General features: G+C 32.8%; 1 long non-coding RNA gene across 1 annotated transcript; it reads left to right on the forward strand.

Moving 5' to 3' along the window:
* The first annotated feature begins 12,005 nt into the window (after window positions 1-12,005).
* LOC137646785 (uncharacterized) lies at window positions 12,006-14,435 on the forward strand. The gene is made up of 3 exons (XR_011045457.1): window positions 12,006-12,159; window positions 12,282-12,362; window positions 14,299-14,435. It is a non-coding gene; the product is annotated as an uncharacterized lncRNA (long non-coding RNA).
* Window positions 14,436-14,649: the final 214 nt, after the last annotated feature.

Consider the following 14,649-nt stretch of genomic DNA (forward strand, 5'->3'; position numbering starts at 1 on the left):
TCTTTAGGATTTCTTTGGAAAATTTCCTTATCTCACCGATCTTTTTCCTCAAACTCTTGACATATTCTCCATCCATTTCTTCTCGGTCCTTCAATTTTTCTGCTAATATTTCAATCGGTCCTCGTACTTCTCGTCCAAATACCATTTCATTCAGCTACATATCATACTTTCTTGATAAGCATTAAGTACCTCGAATAACATCAACGGTAGTCTGATGTCCCATTCATTCCCCGTTTCGTTGCAGAATTTCGTCAACATACTTTTCAAAGTTTGATGAAACCTCTCTAATGCACCTTGGGTCTCCGGATGATAAGCAGTTGATAGTTGTTGTTTCACATCCAACAGTTTTATTACGAACTGAAATAATTTTGACATGAAATCCGTTCTTTGATTACTTTGAATGATTTCTGGAATACCAAACTTAGTAAAAAAGTCTAATAACTTCTCGTTGATTATTTTGGCACTGATGTTCCTGACAGGTCTGGCTTCTGAGTATTTCGTCACTGAACACATCAAGGTTAACATATATTCGTGACCTTTTTTCGTCCTTGGTAAAGGTCCCACAATGTCGATCATTACCTTGCTGAAGGGTTCTCCTTGGTCTTCTATCGGGTGTAAGGGAGCTTTCTTGATGTACTTTTTAGCTTTCCAGCCATCTGACATACGTGACATGCAAGGCAAAACTGGCTCACGTCCTTATGCATCCCAGGCCAGAAAAAGTGTTTCATAATCTTCTCCGTCGTCTTCCGTATGCCCATATATCCCGTCTCGTGCGCTACGGCGATCACCTGTCTTTTCAACGGTACAGGAATTGATATCTGACGATATATCCCCCATTCTGCATTCCCTGAAATATCGGTGGGTCTATGCTTCTTCATAAGCATCCCATCCTTAAGATAACAGTTCGGAGACTGCTGTGCCTCCCTCTCGTCCACCACACATTACGTTAACATTCCTAACGTTGTATTCATCCGTTGTAATCCTATCAGCCTTTTCCTACTTACTTGTCCTACTTCTAACGCTGAGTTTTCTATTTCGATCTTCTTTGTCCTCTTTTCCACTCGTCTGTTGTTCCTTGTTGCTCAGGCTTACTCTTGAGTCCTCTTCTTGTGTACCATTAAGGGAATCCTCATCTTTGGAGAAGAAATCATCTAAGTTCATCGCTCCTTTGATTTCTTTTTCTTCTTATTCAGCCACTTTCTTCGTCATACTCCTAGTCGTCACACAACTAGGAAACTGATACGGGTAGTCCTTCTCGAGTTCAGTCGTAGGACTATACTTCAATGGTTTTTCTGTTACAATGGGACAAGGCACAATCGGAGCTCCACCAACCTTATTACCCAGCAGGACGTCTACTCCTTCGACAGCCAATGAATCCTTTACCTCAAAGTCAAAATTACCTGTCACCAACCCGCATGACAGTTTTAAACAGCAAATAGGGGTAACCTCCTCACCTCCTATTCCCTTCAAAATAACCGAGTCTACTGTGAGAGACTGTTCCACCAACGGGTATACTTCTCATACACCACACTGTGGTTGCAACCTGTGTCATGCAATATCCTGACCGGGGTTTGCTCACTCCCGTCTATTGCTGCTAATATACCTTGATAAATATATGGTTTAAAGGTATCCCCGCTGTTTGGGTTTGTCCTGTTCGTCGTGTAAACGTTGGATGGTTTATTTCCCTCTTCAACCTTTCCCAATTGTTTCTTTGTCTCTGCATTCACTTGGGTGACTGCTTTCAGTTGGTTTGACCAACATTCCTTACTGATATGGCCTCTCTTGCCACACTTAAAACAGACAATATTAACCTTCTGCACGTCTTTCACGATGCTTGAAGGAGGATGATTCAACGATTGTTGCTGTGGTACTATCACATTCTGCTCAGGAATAATACCATTGCTACTTTGGCTGTAACTGTTGAACTTGGTCATGTAGTTATTACTGAATTGGTTTCCATGGTTTGGCCAATACTTGACACTGGAAACTTCATGCCCGTGGAGGGTTTACGACAAATAAAATTATAATCTTCACTCAGCGAAGCGGCCTTATCAAGTTTCTTCACCTCTCTCTTTCTGAAGTATATTCGAATATGTTTAGGAATTCTTCGTAGATACTGTTCTAGTATTATCAATTCTTTTAAATCTGCCATCTCCCTCACGTTAGCAGCCTCTGTCCATCTCTTAAAACATCATCGTACTTTATAAGTGTAATCCAGGAAAGTCATTAACTCGTCCTTTTTCAAACTTCGGAACCTTTCATTATAATATTCAAGGGTCATCTGATTTACTTGCAGCACGCTCCTCTTCACTTCTTGATACTCCTTCCTCTGGTCCTGAGATAACGAAAGATATGGACTGAGGTCTTTCTGAAAGAGCACACACTGCAATAACACGGACCATTTATCTTCTGGCCATTTCATCGTCGATGCGACCGTTTCAAAATTATCGAAGAACTCATCTGGAGCCTCTTCGGTCATCCTTGGATTAACTTCTGGGCATTTGACACATTAAACACGGGATCGTGCATAGCATGGATTGCTTCTGCCTGTGTTGCCGACTGTGCATGAGCAGTCAACAGCTCCAACTCCCTCGCATGTCGTGCTTCTTCCATCTCTTTTTCTTCCTATCTTTTCTTTTTCTTCTCATCTTGCGATTTCCCTTGCTTCCACCTCCCTCGCAGGTCTTACGATCTCTCTGACTTCTTCTCATTCTTTTTCTTCCATTTCCTTTTCTCTTGCCATCATCTTCAACTCAATTAAATTCTCCTCTGCTGCAATTCGTCGAATCTTAGCCTCAACATCCCTTCCTGCTTTCATGCCTTCAGCTTGTGGGTCAACTAGTCCTTGCTTCGCTACAAATTCTTCTTCAGCCTCCTCCAACAGTTCAAGAGCTGCTACAATATCTTGTTCCGACAATTTTCCCGAGTTTATCTACGCTTCTAAGGGAAGAAACTTGATTTGGGCTTTAACTATTCCACTCATTGCATGGACACCACATGCCATTGAAATAAAGAGCCACTGTGCTTTAGTTGCATTAGCTTCCTGAACATTTGGGTTATTCAAAAACTCTTGGATATTAAACTGTGCCATCTTGTACTTTTACAATATTCAATACCTCTCCAAAAAATATATTTTTACAATACACAAAATCCTCTCAACATGAAATTGTTCCAACCTTTAATTAAAACACGGCCCTGTTATCACCAATAATTAAAACACTCGCTCGATCGTAAGGATCTGGGCACCAAAAATATATTATACTATATGGTTCCGTGGACTGGGATCCAAAATATAATATTGCATATATTACACCTAGCAAGCTATACAGCCTCTCGAGTTCCAAAATCACCTGTTTGTTTTTACATTAAATCTGTTGCACTTGAAAATATTAACATCCGACCTCAAAGGCAGTTATATAACTCCCAAACAGCAATATACAAAACACTGAATATCAAAAGAGCTCTTAAGTATACTCAAAACAACACTGGTACCAAAAATATATTATAAGATGGTCCCGTGTCTGGGAACCAAAATATAATATTATATAAATTACGGCTGGCAAGCTATACTACCTTTCGAGTTTGAAATTCACCTGTTTGTTTTTACATTAAATCTATTAACAACTGAGCTCTAAGACAGTTATATAATTCCCAGACAACAATATACAAAACACTGAATGTCCAAAGGTCTCTTAAGTACACTTAAAACAACACTGGGTGTAATCATCATTAAGAACTATCTAAAACCACCTCTTAATACGATTCATTAACAGGATACGAGCGAGTATGAAATGAACAATGGAGATTGAAATAATACACTCTTTACAAAAATAAATATATTCTATATAAATTACAACACTTTGAAAGGATTTACATAAAAACTAAATAAATCACTCGAAATATTAAGTCTGAACAAAGCTTAGATTAGGACAAAGAATGTTACTCTATGAAAATTATATAATCACTTGACTCAAAATATTAAATCTGAATAAACCTCAGAATAACATGAAAGAAATAATTACACTCTGAAAATTATGCAATCACTTGTTTCATTTGAAATTAAATTTTACACCAACATCTAAGTTTGATACTTAATGAAAATAGATAACCAGATCACAATACAAATATCTTTCACGTTTCTACAGGACCAGTTACAAAAACTTGAAGAGAATTTTTATAAATATTCACTATATTTACAAAAACCCGTCACACCAAAACTTTGAGATTTCACTTAACACATTTATAACAATACACCGATCTAGTATGAGAGGCGTGTGAGAGAGAGAGAGAGGAGATGGCTATGACTTAAGGCTGGAATTCTCTATCTGGTCTATGCATCCATGGGGTCGCCTTTATATGAAACTTAGCTACTTCCAGAATATTCCAAATAGATCTGGAAGCGTGAGAGGGCGGGGTTGGCCTAAGGGCGTCAGAGTTATCAACTAAATATAAATGTCAAGAGGCGAACCTAGGTTTCAGGCGACTCTCCCTCTCAGCTGCTACGCCCACCCACCGTTCTCAGAAAAAAAAGATAACATCTAACACTAGGATTTTCGAGATCCTTCCAAAGCACGTGGCACACAAAAGAATTGTGTATTTTCTCACAAACATTAGGCAATACCTCATAAAAATATGAAAAACATTTATATATGCCCTTGTGCGCATCTCGCAAGACTTTGTTACCAAAAGTTAATTCATAAAAATAATGTAAATTTACATACCCTAACTGGAATAAAGAATGCAATGAAACTAATGACGAAAGTCCAACGTGATTAACATAACAACCATATACCTACATGAGAGGAACTCATCTTAAAGAGCTGGCTATTCACCTCTTCAATGCACATATGAAAACATAAATAAAATACATTAATAAACCATTTACTCTACACTAGAGCAGCTTTGGAAGAATATATATATATATATATATATATATATATATATATATATTCACATATATTAATTATATATATATTATATATAGAAATTCATTTATATATATATATATATATATAAATTCATATATATATATATATATATATATATATAATTTCACATATATATATTTATACACACACACACATATATATATATATATATATATATATATATATATATATACATATATATATATATACATATATATACATATATATGATATACATATATATATATATATATATATATATATATATATATATATATATATGATACATTTATATACATATACATATATATATATATATATATATATATATATATATATATATATTATATATACATACAGTATATGCATATATATAAATATATATACATATACATATATATATATACATATATATATTATATGTATATATATAAATATATGTATATATATATATGTATATATAAATACATATTTATATATATACATGTATATATATATATATATATATATATATATATATATATATATATTTATATATACATGTATATATATATATATATATATATATATATATATATATATATATATTTATATATATATGTATATATATATATATATATATATATATATATATATATATACATACATATATATATATATATGTGTGTGTGTATATTTGTATACATATATAGATATATATGTAATTATATTTCTATATATATGTGTATATATATGTATCATATATATAAATTTATATGTATATATCTTTATTCATATATATATATATACATATATATACATATATGTATATACATATATATATATATATATATATATATATATATATATATATATATATATTATATATATATATATATATATATTATATATATATATAAATGTGTGTATATATAATATAAACAATATATATATGCAAATATATATATATATATATATATATATATATATATATATATATATATATATATATATATATATATATATATATATATATATATATATATATATATATAGACAAGCAATAAAGCAAAAATTGTATCCAAAAGGCAAGAAAAGTTCTCTCGAATGAAAAGAGTTAATATCATTGTTGGAAGCTTTAGAATTTGATGGGTAGTATTCATAACAATCTGAATAGACTGAAGGTGATCTACAACAGATTCCACATGCACAGATTTAAGGAAAGATTTCCACTACGAAATAAAACATCATTTATCTTTTTCCAGACAAAATACAGTGAGAGATAAATATATGATTTTATATATCAAGGGAAAAATAAAACAAAAGTAAAATTAAAAAATGCAAGTTAAAATAATGATATCTAAAATTCCTGAAAACTACATTTCTAAAACTTTTGTTTGAAAATGCACTCAGTAATATTGAAGTCATAATAAGATGTAGATTGTATTTAAAGTATCAATAAACATTAATACATTTCCATCCTGAGAATGCATCACTTAGCTTTATTGTTAGTAGAATCTCGTCAGATCTTTCACGTGACCTACACTTTACTGATAAATTGCTTTTAAGAAATGATCCCTTTGACGTAATCACTTCATTAGTAAAACACAAGTTAGGAGTCCCACCGATATTCTATGCAATATCTTGTCAAGGCATCGGGATATATTTTTAACTGTTATAATGAGATTATGTTACGAGATTTTTGGTTTTCTCTGGCTTTTTCATATCTTTTTGGCGTCTTTAAGTTTTCTATGATTGTCTCATTTTTAGTTTTTTTTTTAACATCGCTCATAATTAGCCATACTCATACAGTTGCTATACATGTAGTGATGTGGCGTTACATGCAGTTAGCTGTTATATAAGACACACACAACTTCTGATTACCTACAAGTCCCAAACATAACAGTCTCCTCCCCTTACTCGACATTCTACAAAATAATTCACAAATTTAATCTTACAGGAGGCTTCCCTCAATTTATCGTATTGGGAAGTACTCTAGTATCATTCTAAACTGATGTAAGAACAAAATGTAATTTACATTTAGTGGTTGAATATCTTGATGAACAACTAGTCCATTTGCTGTTACTGATTCTGTGAAGTGAACTCTGGAATACTATCTATCAAAATCCTTTTCGGCAGACCATGTGTTCCAGAAAACAAGGCATGGGTACTTTTATAGTTGCAACTGGTGTTGGTGTTTGCATTGGAATTACTTCTGGCGCTTACTCTATGAATCTACTACCACCAAGTAAAACTTACCTTTAATGGATCAGCAAAATCTCTTTGAATTCATGTTGCTTTGGAATCTTTTTGACTTTCATAAATTACAATATTCTTGCAATTCTCAACTATCAGTTCAATAACCTTGTCTAAACCTGGCCCCCATTTGACTTTGATCTGACTATCCCTAGAGGCTCGGCATGTATTTCAAATAAAATCTTACTCCTGAATAAACTGGAATTATTACTCTTGAGCCTCTCATGATGACTAATTCCAAATGACCTTATACAGTTTACAACTCTCTTCATTTGTTCTCAAGTTCCTACCTGTGATTAAACTCTCTAACACTTTTACAAGTACCGGGTTCTTCTTCGTACGATGAACAATATTCTTTACGGTGATTGGTAATTTATATGTATAAATCAAAAGAATAGTGATATCACACTCTGCTGAAGCTTTGTCTAGTATTAATAGATAAATCATCTGCATATGCCCATCTTTGATGTAGCTCAATACTCTGTAATATAATCATAAGGTGCCATTGTATTGGTCCAAGATTGTTATAATCATACTACTAACATTGGCAAAGTCTGGCATTACATGTGCTAGGACTGTTCCTAAACCTATGCTTGATGCATTAAATACCTGTTCGACAAGTTCATTTGATATTGCACTCGGAATGTGGATTATATTATTTCCCCTCTGATTCTTTCATAAGATTTTTGATAATCTTTTGACCAATTCCATTATGCGTCTTTGTTTAACACGTTATACAATCAATATGCGATTGTGGAGAAATTCAAAATATGCCTTTCTAAATTTAGATTACACTTATCCTTAATAACTCTAACACTATATTCCTAACATTTCTTCAGAACCACTCTTAATCTCTCTTTATGTTTTTTCTTGTATTTAACTTAGATTAAAATATAAATGAATACGAATACTCCTAGCATTCCTCCAAAAGTTTTATCCATAATTTGCCAGATTGCTGGACTGCTGGGTATTTGGTAAGGCAGTCTCTTTGGATTGTACAAACTTAAAAATATATTAGTCTGCGTAATTTATATCCATGAGGAATGGTTGGAATGTCTGTCTAAGATCCAGTTTTGAAAATGCAATACCTGATGACATAGTTGTGATCATGTCTTTGGGAATTGGCAATTAATTTTGAGCTATACACGTAGCTGTTCTAGTATTACCTATAATCTCCACACACCCTACCTGGCCTTTCTTCTTTATGATAGGGACTGGTGGTGTAGCAGAATCTGAATATGTAACTTTCTCTCGAGAACCTTCCTTTTCTAGATTCCTAATTTGTCTTTCCATTACACTTTTCAAAGCACATGCTACTGGTCTTAGAGTGAAAAATCTCGGAGAACCATTTGGATTCCATGTTAAAACAGGCTACTTGAACTCATAAAATTGCAGACCAAGTAAGGTCTGCCATGTGATTTTATGGTTAGGAAACACTATACCAGGTCAACTAATTGCACACCACTCATCCCAGGAGCTAAGAAAAGATAACTTCAAGACAAAGATTTAACCATAGGCAGAGGTGGTACAAAATATATATGCACCGCTAAAAAAATTGACTATAGCACATATAATGCCAGACAGGACAGAGAAACCCACCGTTTTTTTTAATTGGTTTACCATTTATTGTCACTTCTACTGTGAGATGTTTATTTGCCTCTTTTTGACATAATATATGAGAAATGCGAAATTGGTTTCTGACCTATAAGGATAATCATGGATATTTTGTGCATTTTTGTCTTTTCCTATATCACTATTAGAATCTACTGCAGCATTGGATTGATATATGTAAAATTACCTCTTTCCCAAATTACGACATGATTGTCCTTTAGTAGGAAATATCATTGTTTCATAAGCAAGGTGGTCAATTTTACTTCACCGGTCACATTTGAGGCTTTGTTGGTGTTTCCGTGTACAGGAATGATTCTGCTATTCATGGAGATAGGCGTTAGATGGTCCTCTTTAACTATGATTAAACTTGTTTCTTTTCTGATATCGTGTAACAGTTATACATCGATCCTTCCTTGCTTATTTGAGAATTTTCCATTCTATTGCTATTACTTGAAGAATTACTTAATGTGTTTCTTCGATATTGGATGTATCTAAGGCCTAGCCTACAAGCACCGCTAAAAAAATCGACTATAGAAATGCTTCTAAACCTATGTTTGATGCATCACATACCAACTTAATTAACTGGCAAATCCAGTGATATCATCATCATAATCATCATCATCATCATTATTATTATTATTATTATTATTATCATTAGCTAAGGTACAACCCTATTTAGAAAAGCAGGATGCTATAAGCCCAAGTGCTCCAACAGGGAAAATAGCCCAGTGAGGAAAAGAACTAAGGAAATAAATAAACTATGTGAAAAACAAGGAATAATGATTGTAGAATATCTTAAGATCAGTAACAACAATAAAATAGATCTGCCTTATAAAATCTATGAAGATCAACTAATGTCAGCATGTTCAACATAAAAACATTCACTGCAAGTTTGTCCTCTTAAAGTTCCAACGATTCAACTGCCTGCTTAGGGTGATCATTTTTTAATACGGTCACAACTGGAATAAAACTTATATAACACTTTTTAGTATTAAGTCTTATGATGGAGAACCCTTGGCTGTTGGAATTAACTATATACCTAATACTACGTTAAAGATGGTACATTCTGGGAAGATCTGAATGCAAAGGATGGTCAGAATTATGGGAAATCTAATGCAGAATGCATAGAAAATAACTGAATGATGATACCAAAGATTAATATCTAGATCAGGAATAAGAAATTTAATAGACCGCAAGTTTTTGTTCAACGAATTAGGATGAGATTTAGCGGCTGAAGAACAGACAGGAGAACAATACTCGAAACAGGGCAGAATGAAAGATTTTAAACATTTATTCAAAATAGATTGGTCACCAAAAATCATAAGACTCTCAATAAGCTTTTTTTTGTGCAATTTGAAGAAGAAACATACCGAGTGTGCTTCTCAAGTCAGTTTGCAATCAAGAACCACACCAAAAATTTTAAAAGATTCGTATAGAGTTAAAAGAAAAAATTATCAGTGCAGAGATCTGGATGTTGAGGAGCCCCTGTCATCGATATACTTACAATAATACTTTGAGTTTTTCTCATGCCACATGATTTGGAAAATGCACTAATTCTAACTAGATCTCTATAAGGGATTCAACAACCCAAAATCTACAATCAGAAGATAGAATTAAAGCAAATAGAGTAGCATCCTCTGCGTGTGCAACGAGCTTGTTTTCTAGGCCAAACTGCATGTCATGTTTAAATAGTATTAAAAGTAAGGGACCAAGAACACTACCCTGAGGAACAACAGAAATCACATTCCTATACTAAATATAGTGCCCATCAACAACAGCTCTTTAAAATCTATTGCGTAAAAATTCAATAATGATGCTGAGAAAAGACCCACCTATTCTCAACTGTTTAAATATAAAGGCCTCATCATTGACACAGTCAAAGGCAGCACTAAAATCAAGGTTAATCATATGAACTTCAAGTCTCAAATCAAGCGAATTTTGTGCAGCATACATCCATATAATTGCTTAAATTTTTTACTGCATACATCCATTTAATTGCTTAAAACTTGCCTCATTTTATTACTTAAGGGTTTTATAAAGATTTAGAAAAAACTTTCTGAAAGGATAAAATATTAAAAAGATTAAAAAAAAATCCCAAGTATGGAATCTGTAATAAAAAGAGTGTTTGGTCGTTTGAACGTAACTCACAATGAGAGTTAAAAATCCTTGATTTACATGACAATGGTGATTTGGTAACTGCTAACACCATATGAATAGGATAAAGCTCCAGCGAAAACTTTCAAAAAGTTTCTCATATTCTGTCTGCGTAAATCTTGTAATTGCTTACAGAGACCTGATTCAGGTTTTGTCATCAGTTTAAGTACAGACAATTCTAAAGAATGAAAATGTTATGTATTTCATACTGTAATACTATATGCGCTAAGGGTATTAAGAGTAATGTTGCACAGTATTGCATTGATAGAACATGTTTTAACATAGTTCATAAGTGTAGTAGCGTATGTTATGAAGGATTTAATGATTAATTAATGGTCCTAAAATTAGGATGAGATTCTTCTTTCTTTTGTATTGCAGTAGGATCCAATCTTTGATAGAGTGATGCTCATTTGTTATTTTTGTATTGTTGTGTAGGAGTTTTGTTTAAATTTTCTCACTCGAGACTCACAAGTTGTTAGAGAAGAGCAGAGATGTAGACATGAGAGAAATTAAACGTATTTTAATAAGAAGTCTCTGATTATATCCCATCCACCCAGAAGACAAGTCAGTGAAAATGCTGGGATAGGAACATTCTCATCTAACTACTGTATTATTATTCCTGATATGTTTGAGGGCAGTATTCAACTTTGATAACCAACACCAAATCCAATAGAAAAGAGCAAAACAGTTGCCCCTGGTAACTTATGGGTTTCATGATACGGTCATAATTTTAATCCAAGTGGCTTTTAAAGACTTCATCCACGAGAAGATATTTAAAGGTATAAGTAAGAAATTCATTTTTTCAAATAGTATTCGATTTCCATGCCAGATAAGAAAACCAAACTTCTAACCGTTTCTCGTATCATTAGCAGACGTACAGATAAAAAAAAAAAAAAAAAAAAAAAAAAAAACAATAATGCATTTACCTCAAGATTACGGTTAATAACTATGATTTATCAGTTTAATTTTATGTAGTATGTTTTTCATCAGCATACTTGATGTTATACTCTTAGCACAAGTAAGATTTCCTGCCATCTAGCAAATATTTGATTTTAATCTTGGTTATCTTCAGGCCCGATGACTGCTCCAGCCATAATTCAAGGGTCATTCCAGGTAAAAGAGGATCCTTATAACCTTAACCAGCGCCAAATCACCCTCTGCTGGCAACCTCTGCATTTCACTCAGTTTAATGGACGCAATCTCAAATATTACATCGTTGTTTCGTGGACTGGGTGAGAATATCTTGAGCTTCTTACGGCATTGATTTTAAAACTTAAAATTGTTATGAACTGATAAAAGGCCTTAATTATCATTAATAAGTATCATTTCTTAATTATTATTTTTTTAATTTCAGAAATTCCGTTAATGAATTGAAAGTTGTGACGGAAAACACCACAGCCACATTCCGCAACATGTCTCGAGACAAAAACTACAAGTGAAGCATTTTTTCCTTTTTACTTGTTCATTGGAATGTTACTGAAGGTTTTGATATCGATAAAGATGCCAGTAATATCGTCGATATATTATAGTTCCTAATATTGTCCAAAAATACCTTGAGTTGAAAAGCTTTTATTTTTTCTTTTTCTTTTTTTTTTCTTTGTGATATTAGGTAACTATATAACGGAATCATGTAGTAAATACGCATAATCTTTGAGTCCCACCCTCCTTGGTGGACCAAAAAGTAAGTTTGCATTTCATCTACTAATTGTTTGCATATTGACCAATAGACTCTCTGGAAAGGACATAACTCCTCTGTTCAGTGACTGGTTTCAGCTAAATTCAATATCTTTAGGAAGAAATGGAAAGCCAGAGCCAATTTCATTACTATTCTGGTTCTGTATAAAGGCTTCTGTTATACTTTTGGCAGTTAACATCAGTTAATACATATTAATCTTTCTTTCATCAGTCTTATTTCTAAATTGATTTTTGATTTTTGATACATTCTATTGTCACTTATACTGTACCATACTTCAGGAAAAGTGAACAGTTTTTTATGGAATTACTGAAAGCCAGAATGTGATATTTAGTAATCAATAGTTATCTAGATGAAAATGGTTCTTAAGGCAATACAATATTCAACTCATCTTACCTACTAGCATAAATTGAAGGTAAGATTTAGGCTAAAAAAAAAAAAAAAAAAAAAAAAAAAAAAAAAAAACCGCACTCTTTCATTCAGTTTCCAGAAAAGTGGTATAACATTTGTTCGTAAACTCAGAACATTTTGTTACTGTTATCCAAAATAATTTCTGATGCCCAATCCATTATGGAATTTTGCAACTATCTTTTTTGAAAGTTTCAGGGGCTTATATGAAGGCGAAAGTCACAAGAGGAAGTTTCATATCTCAACTAGTCTCCCTTTATTTGATACATTTAATCTAAATTTTACTGAATGAACAAATAACCCTCAATTAAGATGTTAGGAATATCTAAAATACTTGAATGAGAGAAGGAACTCAGGTGAGCCACTGAAATAGTGAGAGAATTATTTGATAATGGCAAGGGGCCCCGGATAAGAATTTCATGATGATAACCAGCTTCAAAGTTGTTTACACTTAACAATCAGCAGGTTAGATAGGTATTTATCTGAAGTTAAGTATAACCATCTATTCTCCAATATAGGATACTGTTTACTGTTCAACTGCTTACCTGTGGACATGAATATATTCTGTTAATAACTGCATTGCATATTCGTCGCTTAAACCACCATGCTTGGTAAGTGTTAATAAGACGTCTTCATTAAAAACGTTTTCTTTATAAAACACACACAAATATGCAATAATCAATATTCGGATACAATCAAATGAGCATCAGAGTATAAATGTATTAAAGAACTGTATCTTATTGAGGTAGAATAACAGAAATTTGCTTTTTATGAGATAGACTTGATAAACTAGCATACTGAGGTACAATGCATTAAATTTTATAATCACTTACATATTTAGAGTCAGGCACGCACAGATGGCATGATATTTGCACGATACGTGTAGTGATGTAGCGATTACTTACAAGTCATATTTATGACAAACAGACAAACATTTTCATAAAAGAAAGATGAGATACAGTAGCCTATCTACACCGGAAAAAATCCGCAATATTCTTCTTTACAGCCAAAACGAGTGTTATGGCAATCATCGAAACTAATTAAGATAGCTTTTATTTCTTGTAAGTAACAGGTTTACAGGTCTGATGCTACAATTCAATCATCACATACCGATCAAAATAAATGATTAACAACAAACAACGATTCTCAAGTGTAAAAAGCGTAATGTCTTCTTGCAGTATTTATCTGTTGATTTTTTAATTTAACCAAAACACAAAAAGACTAAATAATACCAATCGCCATTACTAATAGAATACTGCAACTTTTACAGAATTGAAATCAAAAGTGTGAATAGCGTTGGAAAAAGCGAAGACACGTCGGTACTTCAGATTCCTACATCTGCCAATATTCCTCGCCCACCTGTGTTACCGGCAGTTATTCACTTTGCTGAACTGGGAATATATGAATTGAGGTATGTACCCACGATTTCCATGTCATTCTTAGATATGTATTGACCAAGGAACTTTCAACCTTATGAAGAGAGTTCGTAATATATTGTGACACTATTTTGTTCTTTAGTATTAAGAATTATGTTTTTATTACGATGAAAAGAACAAGAATGGTGAGATACCAGCTCAAGTTCTGTTTTCAAGTGATGAAAAGCCTTTATTTTTTCTAAAGC

Source organism: Palaemon carinicauda, chromosome 9 (genome assembly GCF_036898095.1).
Source record: "Palaemon carinicauda isolate YSFRI2023 chromosome 9, ASM3689809v2, whole genome shotgun sequence".
NCBI classification, from domain to species: Eukaryota; Metazoa; Arthropoda; class Malacostraca; order Decapoda; family Palaemonidae; genus Palaemon; species Palaemon carinicauda.